Genomic DNA, 12,233 nt, shown 5'->3' on the forward strand with positions numbered 1-12,233 from the left:
GTAGAGTAATCTTAGTTGTATTTTTTTCTCCTTCATCACTTTAAATATGTCCTGCCACTCCCTTCTGGCTTACAGAGCTTCTGCTGAAAGATCAGCTCTTAACCTTATGGGGATTCCCTTATGTGTTATTTGTTGTTTTTCCCTTGCTGCTTTTAATATGTTTTCTTTGTATTTAATTTTTGATAGTTTGATTAATATGTGTCTTGGCGTGTTTCTCCTCGGATTTATGCTGTATGGGACTCTGTGCTTCTTGGACTTGATTAACTATTTCCTTTACCATATTAGGGAAGTTTTCAACTATCATCTCTTCAAATATTTTCTCAGTCCCTTTCTTTTTCTCTTCTTCTTCTGGGACCTCTGTAATTCAAATGTTGGTGCATTTAATGTTGTCCCAGAGGTCTCTGAGACTGTCCTCAATTCTTTTCATTCTTTTTTCTTTATTCTGCTCTGAAGTAGTTATTTCCACTATTTTATCTTCCAGGTCACTTATCCGTTCTTCTGCCTCAGTTATTCTGCTGTTGATCCCTTCCAGAGAATTTTTAATTTCATTTATTGTGTTGTTCATCACTGTTTGTTTGCTCTTTAGTTCTTCTAGGTCCTTGTTAAACGTTTCTTGTATTTTCTCCATTCTATTTCCAAGATTTTTGGATCGTCTTTACTATCATTATTCTGAATTCTTTTTCAGGTAGACTGCCTATTTCCTCTTCATTTGTTAGGTCTGGTGGGTTTTTGCCTTGCTCCTTCATCTGCTGTGTGTTTCTCTGTCTTCTCATTTTGCTTAACTTAGTGTGTTTGGGGTCTCCTTTTTGCAGGCTGCAGGTTTGTAGTTCCCGTTGTTTTTGGTGTCTATCCCCAGTGACTAAGATTGGTTCAGTGGGTTGTGTAGGCTTCCTGGTGGAGGGGACTAGTGCCTGTGTTCTGGTGGATGAGCAGGGATCTTGTCTTTCTGGTGGGCAGGTCCACTTCTGGTGGTGTGTTTTTGGGTGTCTGTGGCCTTATTATGATTTTAGGCAGCCTTTGTGCTAATGGGTGGGGTTGTGTTCCTGTCTTGCTAGTTGTTTGGCATAGGATGTCCTGCACTGTAGCTTCCTGGTCGTTGAGTGGAGCTGGGTCTTGGCGTTGAGATGGAGATCTCTGGGAGATTTTCGCCATTTGATATTACATGGAGCTGGAAGATCTCTTGTGGACCAGTGTCCTCAACTTGTCTCTCCCACCTCAGTGGCACAGCCCTGACGCCTGGCTGGAGCACCAAGACCCTGTCCTCCACATGGCTCAGAATAAAAGGGAGAAAAAAAAAGAAAGAAAGAAAGAAAGAAGAAGATAAAATAAAATGAAGTAAAATAAAATAGTTATTAAAATAAAAATAAATATTAAGGAAAAAAAATTTTTAAGGAATAAAAAAAAAAACAAAAAAACCCCAGACAGACAGAACCCTAGGACAAATGGTAAAAGCAAAGCTACACAGACAAAATCACACACAGAAGCATACACATACACAGTCACAAAAAGAGAAAAGGGAAAAATATATATATATCATTGCTCCCAAACTCCACCTCCTCAATTTGGGATGATTCGTTGTCTATTCAGGTATTCCACAGATGCAGGGTACATCAAGTTGATTGTGGAGCTTTAATCTGCTGCTTCTGAGGCTGCTGGGAGAGATTTCCCTTTCTCTTCTTTGTTCACACAGCTCCTGGGGTTCAGCTTTGTATTTGGACCCGCCTCTGTGTGTAGGTCGCCTGAGGGTGTCTGTTCTTTGCTCAGATTGGACGGGGTTAAAGGAGCAGCTGATTAGAGGGCACTGGCTCACTCAGGTGGGGGGGAGGGAGGGGCACGGAGTGCGGGGTGAGCCTTCGGCGGCAGAGGACGGCGTGACGTTGCACCAGCCTGAGGCGCTCCATGCATTCTCCTGGGGAAGTTGTCCCTGGGTCACGGGACCCTGGCAGGGGCAGGCTGCACAGGCTTCCGGGAGGGGCGGTGTGGATAGTGACCTGTGCTTGCTCACAGGCTTCTTGGTGGCAGCAGCAGCAGCAGCAGCCTTAGCGTCTCATGCCAGTCTATGGGGTCCACGCTGATAGCCGTGGCTCGCGCTGGTCTCTGGAGCTCCTTTAAGCGGCGTTCTTAATCCCCTCTCCTCGCACACCAGGAAACAAAGAGGCAAGGAAACGTCTCTTGTCTCTTCTTTGGCAGCTCCAGACTTTTTCTCGGACTCCCTCCTGGCCAGCCGTGGCACACTAGTCCCCTTCAGGCTGTGTTCATGCAGCCAACCCCAGTCCTCTCCCTGGGATAAGGCCGAAGCCGGAGCCTCAGCTCCCAGCTCCCACCCATCCCGGCTGGTGAGTTCTGGTCGGCACCGATCCTCTGTGCGGGAATCTCTCCGCTGTGCCCTCTGCACCCCTGTTGCTGTGCTCTCCTCTGCGGCTCCGAAGTTTCCCCCCTCTGCCACCCGCAGTCTCCGCCCACGACGGGGCTTTCTAATGTGTGGAAACCTTTCCTCCTTCACGGCTCCCTCCCACTGGTGCAGGTCCTGTCCCTATTCTTTTGTCTTTGTTTATTCTTTTTCCTTTTGCCCTACCCAGGTACGTGGGGAAGTTTCTTGCCTTTTGGGAGGTCTGAGGTTTTCTGCCAGCGTTCAGTAGGTGTTCTGTAGTTGTTTCACATGTAGATGTGTTTCTGATGTTATTTGTTGGGAGGAAGGTGATCTCCGCGTCTTACTTTTCCACCATCTTGAAGCTCCTCCTCCGGAAATGCACTACGATCGTCTGTATACTTCAAAGAACTGGACTCAGCACACTGTAGTCACGTGGCTGTAGGTAGGAGGCCTCAGTTCCTTGCCACATGGATCTCTCCTTAGGGCTGCTTGAGTGTCCTATGACATAGCAGGTGACTTACCCTAGGATGAGCGATCTGGCATGTGGTCCCAAGGACTGTCGCGGCTTTGGCTGGTGGGGCCCCTCCAGAGACAGCAGCCTCAGTGAGGTCGCCCTCCCCTCGGGCTCTGGGGCAGTTCAGTGACGGCGGAGGGAAGCACCCTGAGCCAGGAGTTCCAGCTCTGTGGAAACGCAGGCTCCATTCTGGGTGCAGGGGGTGGGACCACCTGTATTTCTCTAAAAATTAGCAGTGATGAGCATCTTTTCATGTTCCTGTTGACCATATGTATGTCTTCTTTGGAGAAATGTCTGTTTAGATCTTCTGCCCATTTTTTGATTGGGTCATTTGTTTTTTTGATATTGAGCTATATGAGCTGTTTATATATTTTGAAGATTAATCCCTTGTCAGTTGCATCATTTGTAAATATTTTTTCCCATTGTGTGGGTTGTCTTTTCATTTTGTTTATGGTTCCCTTTGCTGTGCAAGAGCTTTTAAGCTTAATTAGATCTCATTTGTTTATTTTTATTTTTATTTCCATTACTCTAGGAGGTGGATCCAAAATGATTTTGCTGCAATTTATGTTAAAGAATGTCCTGCCTATGTTTTCCTCTAGGAGTTTTATAGTATCTGGTCTTACATTTAGGTCTTTAATCCATTTTTAGTTTATTTTTGTGCATGGTGTTAGAAGAATATTCTAATTTCATTCTTTTACATGTAGCTGTCCAGTTCTCCCAGCACCACTTATTGAAGAGAGTATCTTTTCTCCAGTGTATATTCTTACCTCCTTCATCATAGATTAATTGACCATAGGTGTGTGAATTTATTTCTGGGCTTTCTATCCTGTTTCATTGGTCTATATTTCTGTTTTTGTGCCAGCACCATACTGTTCTGATGACTATAGCTTTGTAGTATAGTCTAGAGCCAGGGAGCTTGATTCCTCCAGCTCCATTTTTCTTTCTCAAGATTTCTTTGACTGTTTGGGGTCTTTTGTGTTTCCATACAGATTTTTAAAATTTTTTGTTCTGGTTCTGTGAAAAATGCCATTGGTAATTTTTTTTTTTTTTTTTGCGGTATGCGGGCCTCTCGCTGTTGTGGCCTCTCCCATTGCGGAGCACAGGCTCCGGATGTACAGGCTCAGCGGCCATGGCTCACAGGCCTAGCCGCTTCGCGGCATGTGGGATCTTCCCAGACCGGGGCACGAACCCGTGTCCCCTGCATCGGCAGGCGGACTCTCAACCACTGTGCCACCAGGGAAGCCCCACCATTGGTAATTTGATAGGGATTGCATTGAATCTGTAGATTACCTTGGCTAGTATAGTCATTTTGACAATACTCATTCTTGCAATCCAAGAACACAGTGTATCTTCCCATGTATTTGTGTAATCTTTAATTTCTTTCATCACGTCTTATAGTTTTTGGAGTACAGGTCTTTTGCCTCCTTAGGTAGGCTTATTCCTAAGTATTTTATTCTTTTCGATGCAATATTAAGTGGGACTGTTTTCTTAATTCCTCTTGCTGATCTTCTGTTGTTAGAGAACTAAGGTTTTTATATAAGGAGTGGAGAAACAGAGATGTAAGCAAAAATCTCAGGAATAACACACAGTACTTGGCTTTTGACTCTGTAATAAGGAAAAGGGTTTTCTCACAGCAATACACTTTATTAAAACATTTCACGTCTTCAAAAAGGGACCATGCAGTGTAAAGTCACCTCCACCTTCAGGCAATGCTTCACTCAAGTCATCCCAGACACAGCTTTTTATTGCTAATATTCTTCCAACTCTCTGGAGGGTTTCAATGTCTCCAAGCCACTGATAGCAGATGTTCTGATATTCTCCCTGTACAATGGAAGCATGTTCTCTTGGCTACGATGTGGCTGCAGGAGGACTGCACATCACTTAGATAGGGCTCTGCAGGCCCTCACCACCAGTCTTGGGCGACTTGTAGCCACTGGCTGGCTGATACAGAGTTACAAAACCCCAGTCCCCTTACCGCCAGGTGGGGCCAATTCTGTGGTTCAATTCACATTCCAGATCAGGGATATGGAGGGTCAGACTAAAGTGGACTCCAGCTGAGACCACATCTCTGATTAGTTCTGCCCATCCCCCTTCTTCTTCCTTCACTCTTCTTTTCCTGAGAGCTTTCCCCCAATAAGTCACTTGCACAAAAATCCCCATCTCAGGCCCTGCTTCTAGAGAACTAGAATTAAGACAGCTGGGGTTCAGAAAGGGTTAATTCATAAGAACTGAATCCACACTATAGGTTGAAGCATGTACAATTTACTAAACAGAAAACGTAACCATAACAGAACCCATGCTTGTTGAAATCCACTGAGATTTTGGAATCGTTTGTTACACAGCAATATCGCAATATAAACCTAGCTATTAAGGCAACCTCTCCAAGCTTTGGTTGTTTTCCATCTGTAAAATGGTAACAACAAGTACCTATTTCTTGCAGACCCTGGCTCCTTGGAGCTCCTGGATCTGTGGATTTCAAAGGAAATAACTTCTCTAAAAATGCTGTGCACAGTGCCTAGCACAATGCCTAACAGTAAGGGATTCATAAATGGTGGCTTTATTAGCATCATTAGCATTAATACAAGATTTACCCACTGGGTCCTTTTCAATGACTATGGTATACACACTGTGCAGTGAGTTCTAGTTAATCTATGGCCATGGTTTTATAAAGCCAGATCCACATGACACCAAAATCAGCTGGGCTCAGATGATAATTGCTCTCTGAGCTGACAACTTTTTAACTTGAATTTCCTTTAGTATAGCAAGTGAAGACTGTGTGAATTGCAGGTGCTAAAATCCATTACCAAATCACTCGGTCTGAGATCTGTGGGCCAAGGGAATACACTACCACCATCCCTACACATCATTAAAGAGCTGGTTTTCTCAAGAACATCAAGTGAGAAGAGTAAGTTAATGAGAGCAATAATAGACTTCCAAATGAAAATTCAAGTTTTGAGAATTAGGTCATCCTAAATGGAACTCAGAAACCTGGACCTAAAAATAGACTAATTCCATGCAGGGTAAGAGATGAAGTTTTGGGGCCTATGTGAGGCAGAAAGTTAGAAGTGAGACCCTTGCATAAAGCCGGGATCCTGAGATATCCCACACTCACACAAATGTTTTGATGGTCATTTTATGTGTTAGCTTGGCTGAGTCACAGTGCCCAGATACATAGTCAAATATGATTCTGGATGTTTCTGTGAAGGTGTTTTTTCGATGAGAGCAACATTTAAATCAGTGGACATTGAGTGAAGCATAATATGAGTGGGCCTCATCCAATCAGTTTGAAGACCTTAATTTAAGAACAAAGGTTGGGGCTTCCCTGGTGGCGCAGTGGTTGAGAGTCCGCCTGCCGATGCAGGGGACACGGGTTCGTGCCCCAGTCCGGGAGGATCCCACGTGCCGCAGAGCAGCTGGGCCCGTGAGCCATGGCTGCTGAGCCTGTGCGTCCAGAGCCTGTGCTCGCAGTGGGAGAGGCCACAACAGTGAGAGGCCCACGTACCGCAAAAAAAAAAAAAAAAAAAAAGAAGAAGAACAAAGGTTGACCTCTGTAAGCAAGAAGGAATTCTACCAGCAGATCACCTTTGGACTTGAACTGCAACTCTTCCCTCGGTCCCAGCCTGCCAGCCTACACTGCAGATTCTGGGCTTGCCAAGCTTCCACAATCATGTGAAGCAACTCCTTAAAATAAATCTCTTTCTACATATATACACATCCTGTTGGTTCTGCTTCTCTGGAGAGCCCTAATACAAACAGTGAACTAGAGAAAATCTACTTACCATCAAAGGAAAGTGACCAACAAGCTTAAATCTCTCTCAACTCTCCTCTGAATGGAAAATATTCTCCTTGGGGAATTTGCATCCCCGGAGTTTCTGCATATGGGGTCCAGGTTCAAATTTATCCCAGGAGACTCTAAACCAAGAAATTAATAAAAAGTGATCCTTGGTAGGAAACATATCTGAGACATTTGGAAAGAAGCAAAACTAAAACCCTTTGGGAGAGATTCCTCCTACCCCAACTTAAGCCACACAGGGCACCGGGCACCCACAGATGTAGCCCACCCAACCTGAACTCACAGTTTCAAATTATAAAACAAATGCTCAAATGAAACTCCGTGAGCCATGATTCCATGAGGAGAATCAACCAACAGCAGATTTGGACCCTTAAGAATTTCAGATAATAAAAGCATCAAATTCAGAATATAAAATAAATATGTTTAAAAGAATTAAATAGAGACAGTATAATTTACAGGTTAACTCACTGATAAGTTTGGGGCAAGTTATATAAAATCTTTGTGCCTGAGTTTCATTATCTGTCAGTGGATCCCTGAAATCTGCATTTTCACCAGATCCCTAAGAGTTCTAATGCATATTCTGTCTTGAGACCCACTACCCTATTCATACTGGATCGGGAGCTTCATAGGACATCAGATATTCTCCTGCCTTCAGGAGGGAGGGTCATCCTTTCCATTGCCTGACCCACCCTCCTCTCACCATGTACACAGATAGGAACACTTTCCCCTGAGTAGAAGAAGCAAGAGACTCTCTGTGGTGCTTTTACTACATGCTTAATGCCACCAGGAAAGACGCCATTAGGTTTGATAGGGAACCTTGGTTACCAACCATCTCTGCTTGAGGATAAGCAAAGGAGGTGAGCCACTGGATCAAGGGCACAGGTGGCCTTAGACCCAAGTTACAGGAAGAGTAGCAGTTAATCACCACTGCTGCCTAGTACAGCAGGGACCTGACTAAATTATGTTACCATAGTAAGGTGCCAGGAGCTGCAAGAAGGGAACCAATTGAGGTACAAACTTGAGGACAATATGGCAAGAACAAAATGATCATTACTGAAAGCCGCCCATGTAAGTCCTGACCCTTCAACATAATATGGGGAAGAAGTGGAAGAGGGAACACCAAGGTGGTTCACATTAGAAATAACCTGGTTATTTTTCCTAAGGAAGATGATGGGAAAACTGTCCCCATATGTACAAAGTTCAAGTGTAGGTGGGCTCATATGGCTGGGGAGGCGATGGGGAGTGTTTTCTGAGAAGGTGGGTCTGATGATGGACTCCCCAGGGATTGTAGCAGGAAAGTCAGATATGAGTTGGAGGAAGATGCAGGCAGCCACAAGAGAGGGTCGGGTCGGGGAACCAGGGAGGCAAAGACTTCCCCATAGCTTCAGTTAACACCTGTGTGGTGATGTTGGAGCCTCATAACACTTGCAGGATGACCCAGAGGTGAACAAGACACAGAATAATGAGGAAATCACACCCTGGGAAACAAAGCACAAAGTGGGTGAGCAGTTCATCTAGGGGCCAGGCTAAGGCACACACCCAAGGAAGTCAGGGCGTCCCTCCCCAAGTAGTGGGTGGTGTGTCTACCTAATGAAAGGAATTCTGTCCTGGGGACACTGGGGACACAAACAGATCACAGGCAGAAGAAAAGGTAGCAGGAACTGATTATTCCACCTGGGTTTACATGTTGACAACTATTTCTCCTCCCTTTCCTTTGTCCCATTAGTGGGACACAGTCTTCTCTGGGAGTGGAGGACACTTCCCACCTCCAGGATGGAAAGCACATATCTCATCACTTGCTGGCAGAGTTTGAAGAGCAAGCCCTCCCTGCCCTGAAGGAAAGGGGAACCAGTTTTTTGGTTGCTAAATGTTTGAGCTCTAGGTTTTGACGAGCCAACTTTCATTGTGGAAGAAAAGAAAATAGGGCTTTTGTATGGAAGAAACAAGAGTGTAAGTCGGAACCCAAAGGAAGACTGTGGGAATAGGAGCAACAAGCGGTCCTGGATGGGGTCTGGAAGCTCAAGATACGCTCTCTGAATACCGAGAGGAGAGGTGGGAGGGAGCTTAAGACCCCCAGTTTATGATGGTGGTTAGTGATGCCCTCTTTACTTTGGAGACATTACAGAGTTAGTCCAACAATCCCCAGACACTAGTTTTATACCAAAAGAAGACACCTCATTAGCCATTCCAGGATATGAATGACATGGCCATGATACCAGGGCAGACAATCTGTTCTTTCATAGCAGGTCACTGACAATATCTGCTCTCAACCCAGGCTTGTCTAGAGGAGTGCATCCAGACAAATGACAGACATGAAACCCACTTGTAACTTTACCTCTTTAAAGGAAACAGCACAGTAAAATAGCATCGAATCCCATGACACAACAATCGCCCCAGTAGAGCCCATCAATACTCAGACCACCTTAGGCCTCTTGCACTTGCTGTTCCCTTTGTGGAGGATGTATGGTTCCTGCTCTCATTTCATTCCACTCTCAGCTGAAATCTCAGCTCCTCAAAGAGGGCTTACACGGCCACCCTATCTGAAAAAGCACTACCCTCAATTCTTTGTTGTTCTGGATATTTGTTTATTTTCTGTTTCTCCTTCTAGATTAGCTTCAAGAGGGCAGAGAATTTGTCTATTTTGTTCACTCTGCATCCTCATTATCTAGTACAGTGCCTGGCACGTGGTATAGTCAATATTCGGTGAATGACTGGTCCATCAGGATAGAAAAATTTAGCCCCTCCATAGATAATTCAGTTAAAATAGACATGTATTTCAAAGGGGTTTATTTCAAGTCAGTAAGATATCATCCCAGGCTAGTATGACCCTCCATGAGCTAAAGAAAGCCAGATTTCCCACTAAACCAGACTTCTTTTAGAAACAAAAAAGTGGTCTGGGAGCCTGAATTACCTGTTGGATTACTCCATCAATTGATCTATCAGCCATTAGTTTCTCTTTGTGTGGTTGTCAGAGCTCAAGAACATCAATCAGCTGATGCCTGTCACTGTTCCACAGCAAGGAAATAGGGTTTGTCTTGTCAATTCTGTTCTTCCCTCCATTGTTTTCCTTCTCTAATTCAAATGTACTTTTATTTCCTTCTTTTAACTTAAATACAAGTATAATGTAAAATATACTTAATGCAAAAGGGTATACAATAAAGAGTAAATTTCCTCTTAACCTGGAAGACACTTGGTCTCCCTCGTCAGAGACATCCATTGGCATCTCATTGTGGTTGCAGTTTTCATTACAATGAAATTAATCACCTTTTCATGTATTTTTGGCCATTTGGACATCCTCTTCTCTAAATGACTTGCTCAAGTCCCTTGCCTGTTTTTTCATTGGGTTGTATGCCTTTTTCTTATTGATTTATAGTACTTTATATTCCAGATACAAGTCCTCTGTCAGTTATATGTGTTCCAAATGGGTTTTCTCCCACTCTGTGGCTTGCATTTCCATGTCCTTAAAGGTAATTTCATGCTCTTAAAGGTGATTTTTATGAATAAGTTCTTAATTTTGAGTCCTGTTTAGTAATCTTTTCCTGTAGGTCAGTGTTTTCTATGCCTTGTTTAACCCAAGAGATGTGAAAAGTTCACAAGAAAGGGGTGAGTGGAAGAGCCAGGGAGGCAAAGACTTTCCCACAACTTGATTTTGAGTTTTGAAACTTGAGTTTGAAGATAGGTATACATCTGTGAAATTGTCACCATAATCAATGCCATAAATGTAACCATCACCTCTAAAAGTTTCCTACTACTTTTTTTGTGATAAGAACATTTAACATAAGATCTACCATCTTAACAAATTTCTATTTCATTAATTCTATGTGTTTCTCTATTATTTCCTTCCTCCAAGATAATGAATATATTTTCCTATATTCTCTTCTAAAGAATTTGTTGTTTTGCCTTTTACGTTTAGGTTTCAATCCATCTGGAATTGATTTTTGTGTATAGTATGAAGTAGGGATCCACTCCATTTTTTTTTCATATAGGTATCTCATTGTCCCAGCACCATTTACTGAAAAGTCTTTTTTCTAATCCCCTGCAGTGCCATCTTTGTCATAAATCAAGTATCTATACATATATGGGTTTGTTTCTTGGTTCTCTTTTCTGTATCATTGGTGTATTTGTCTAGATTTTTACCTTAGTTATCTGTACCTCAATAATTAAACCTTTATAATAATTCTTGTCATCTGGTAAAGCAAATCATCCTGATTTATGTTTTTTTCTTCAAGAGTGTCTTGGTTACCCTTTGCTCTTTGCATTTCAATAGAAATTCTAGAAAGAACTTACTAATTTTCAAGGAAAGAAAAACCACTCATATTTTGTTTGGGATATCAAATCAACAAAAATTGATGGCTTTTATGGTCTTGAGTCTTCTAATCTATGAACACGGTATGCCTCTCCTATACATATGTATATATATAGGCATATATATATGCCTCTCATACACGTTATCTATCTATCCTATACATTACAGAATGTAAGGAAGAGCTGAAGAATGAGATTTCAAAGAGGATGGGAGCTAGGGCATACCAGGGATCTGGGGAGCAGGAAGTAATGTAGTTCTTACATTACTCTGTTCAGAAGTCGAACTCCAAGGAGCAAGTATCTCATTTATGTCAAGTGCCTGCCTGTCTCTTGGCCAGGAGCAGGTAGGGCAGACTGGCTTCTCAAAAGCAAATTCAGGGGCTTTTATCCTAAGATTTGGGAGTAGATGCTGGGCAGACAAAAATAACAGATGTCTACTACAGATACACAAAGAAAAATACAGCAGGAGGGACACAGGAACATGGAAGCAGAAGAGAAAGAAAGAAAAGAGGAAGGAAATGAAACAGGAGAGGTAGGTGGTTTCGACAAGTGTGAGCCATTTGAAATGGTAGAATATGCCAAAAATCAAGAAAAATAACTGAAGCTTTTCCTCTGCGCAAGGACAGTGTATGACTTCTGTGAGTCTCCATGGGCCCCTACCTCCATTAAAAAAAATTAAAAGTTATATTTTATGACAGTGCTGGTATAAAGACAAATACAACCTGGATTTTTATTATATCTTTTTAATAATTATGTTCATTCTTTTTTCTGATCTTAAAAGAAATTCAAATTAAAACATTTTCATGGGCCCCTAAAAGCATCATGGGCCCCAGACAGTGGCCTAATACGTGAGTCAGCCCTGCCTCTACGCTTTTCTCACCTTCTTCCACTCCTCCTCAAGATGCAGCTGGCATCGCATTTACCATTTCTACTCACGTTGACTGTAGCACCTGTGGCACTTTGCCTGAGGGCTCTCTCTGGTTTGCTGGAGCTGGCTCCGTCTGCGGGAGGAAAGGCTGGAGTTGCTGGGGACTTGACATCCTTATCCAGCAGCTATTAACCTATAAGTAATGGTGGTGTGTAAATACCCCAGCTCCTTACCCATCAGGCTGGAAACTCAGAGTCACTAAGGGCCCAAGCAGGATTAAGCTCTAGTGTCCCAAAGGGGCTACTTATTTGAATATGGACCTCTTATTGGTTGCTTTTCTTCCCTATTTTAATTCTCCACTTTCTTACCAGAGTTTCCTGGC

Source organism: Mesoplodon mirus (genome assembly GCF_964341445.2).
Source record: "Mesoplodon mirus genome assembly, chromosome: 12".
Taxonomy (NCBI): Eukaryota; Metazoa; Chordata; class Mammalia; order Artiodactyla; family Ziphiidae; genus Mesoplodon; species Mesoplodon mirus.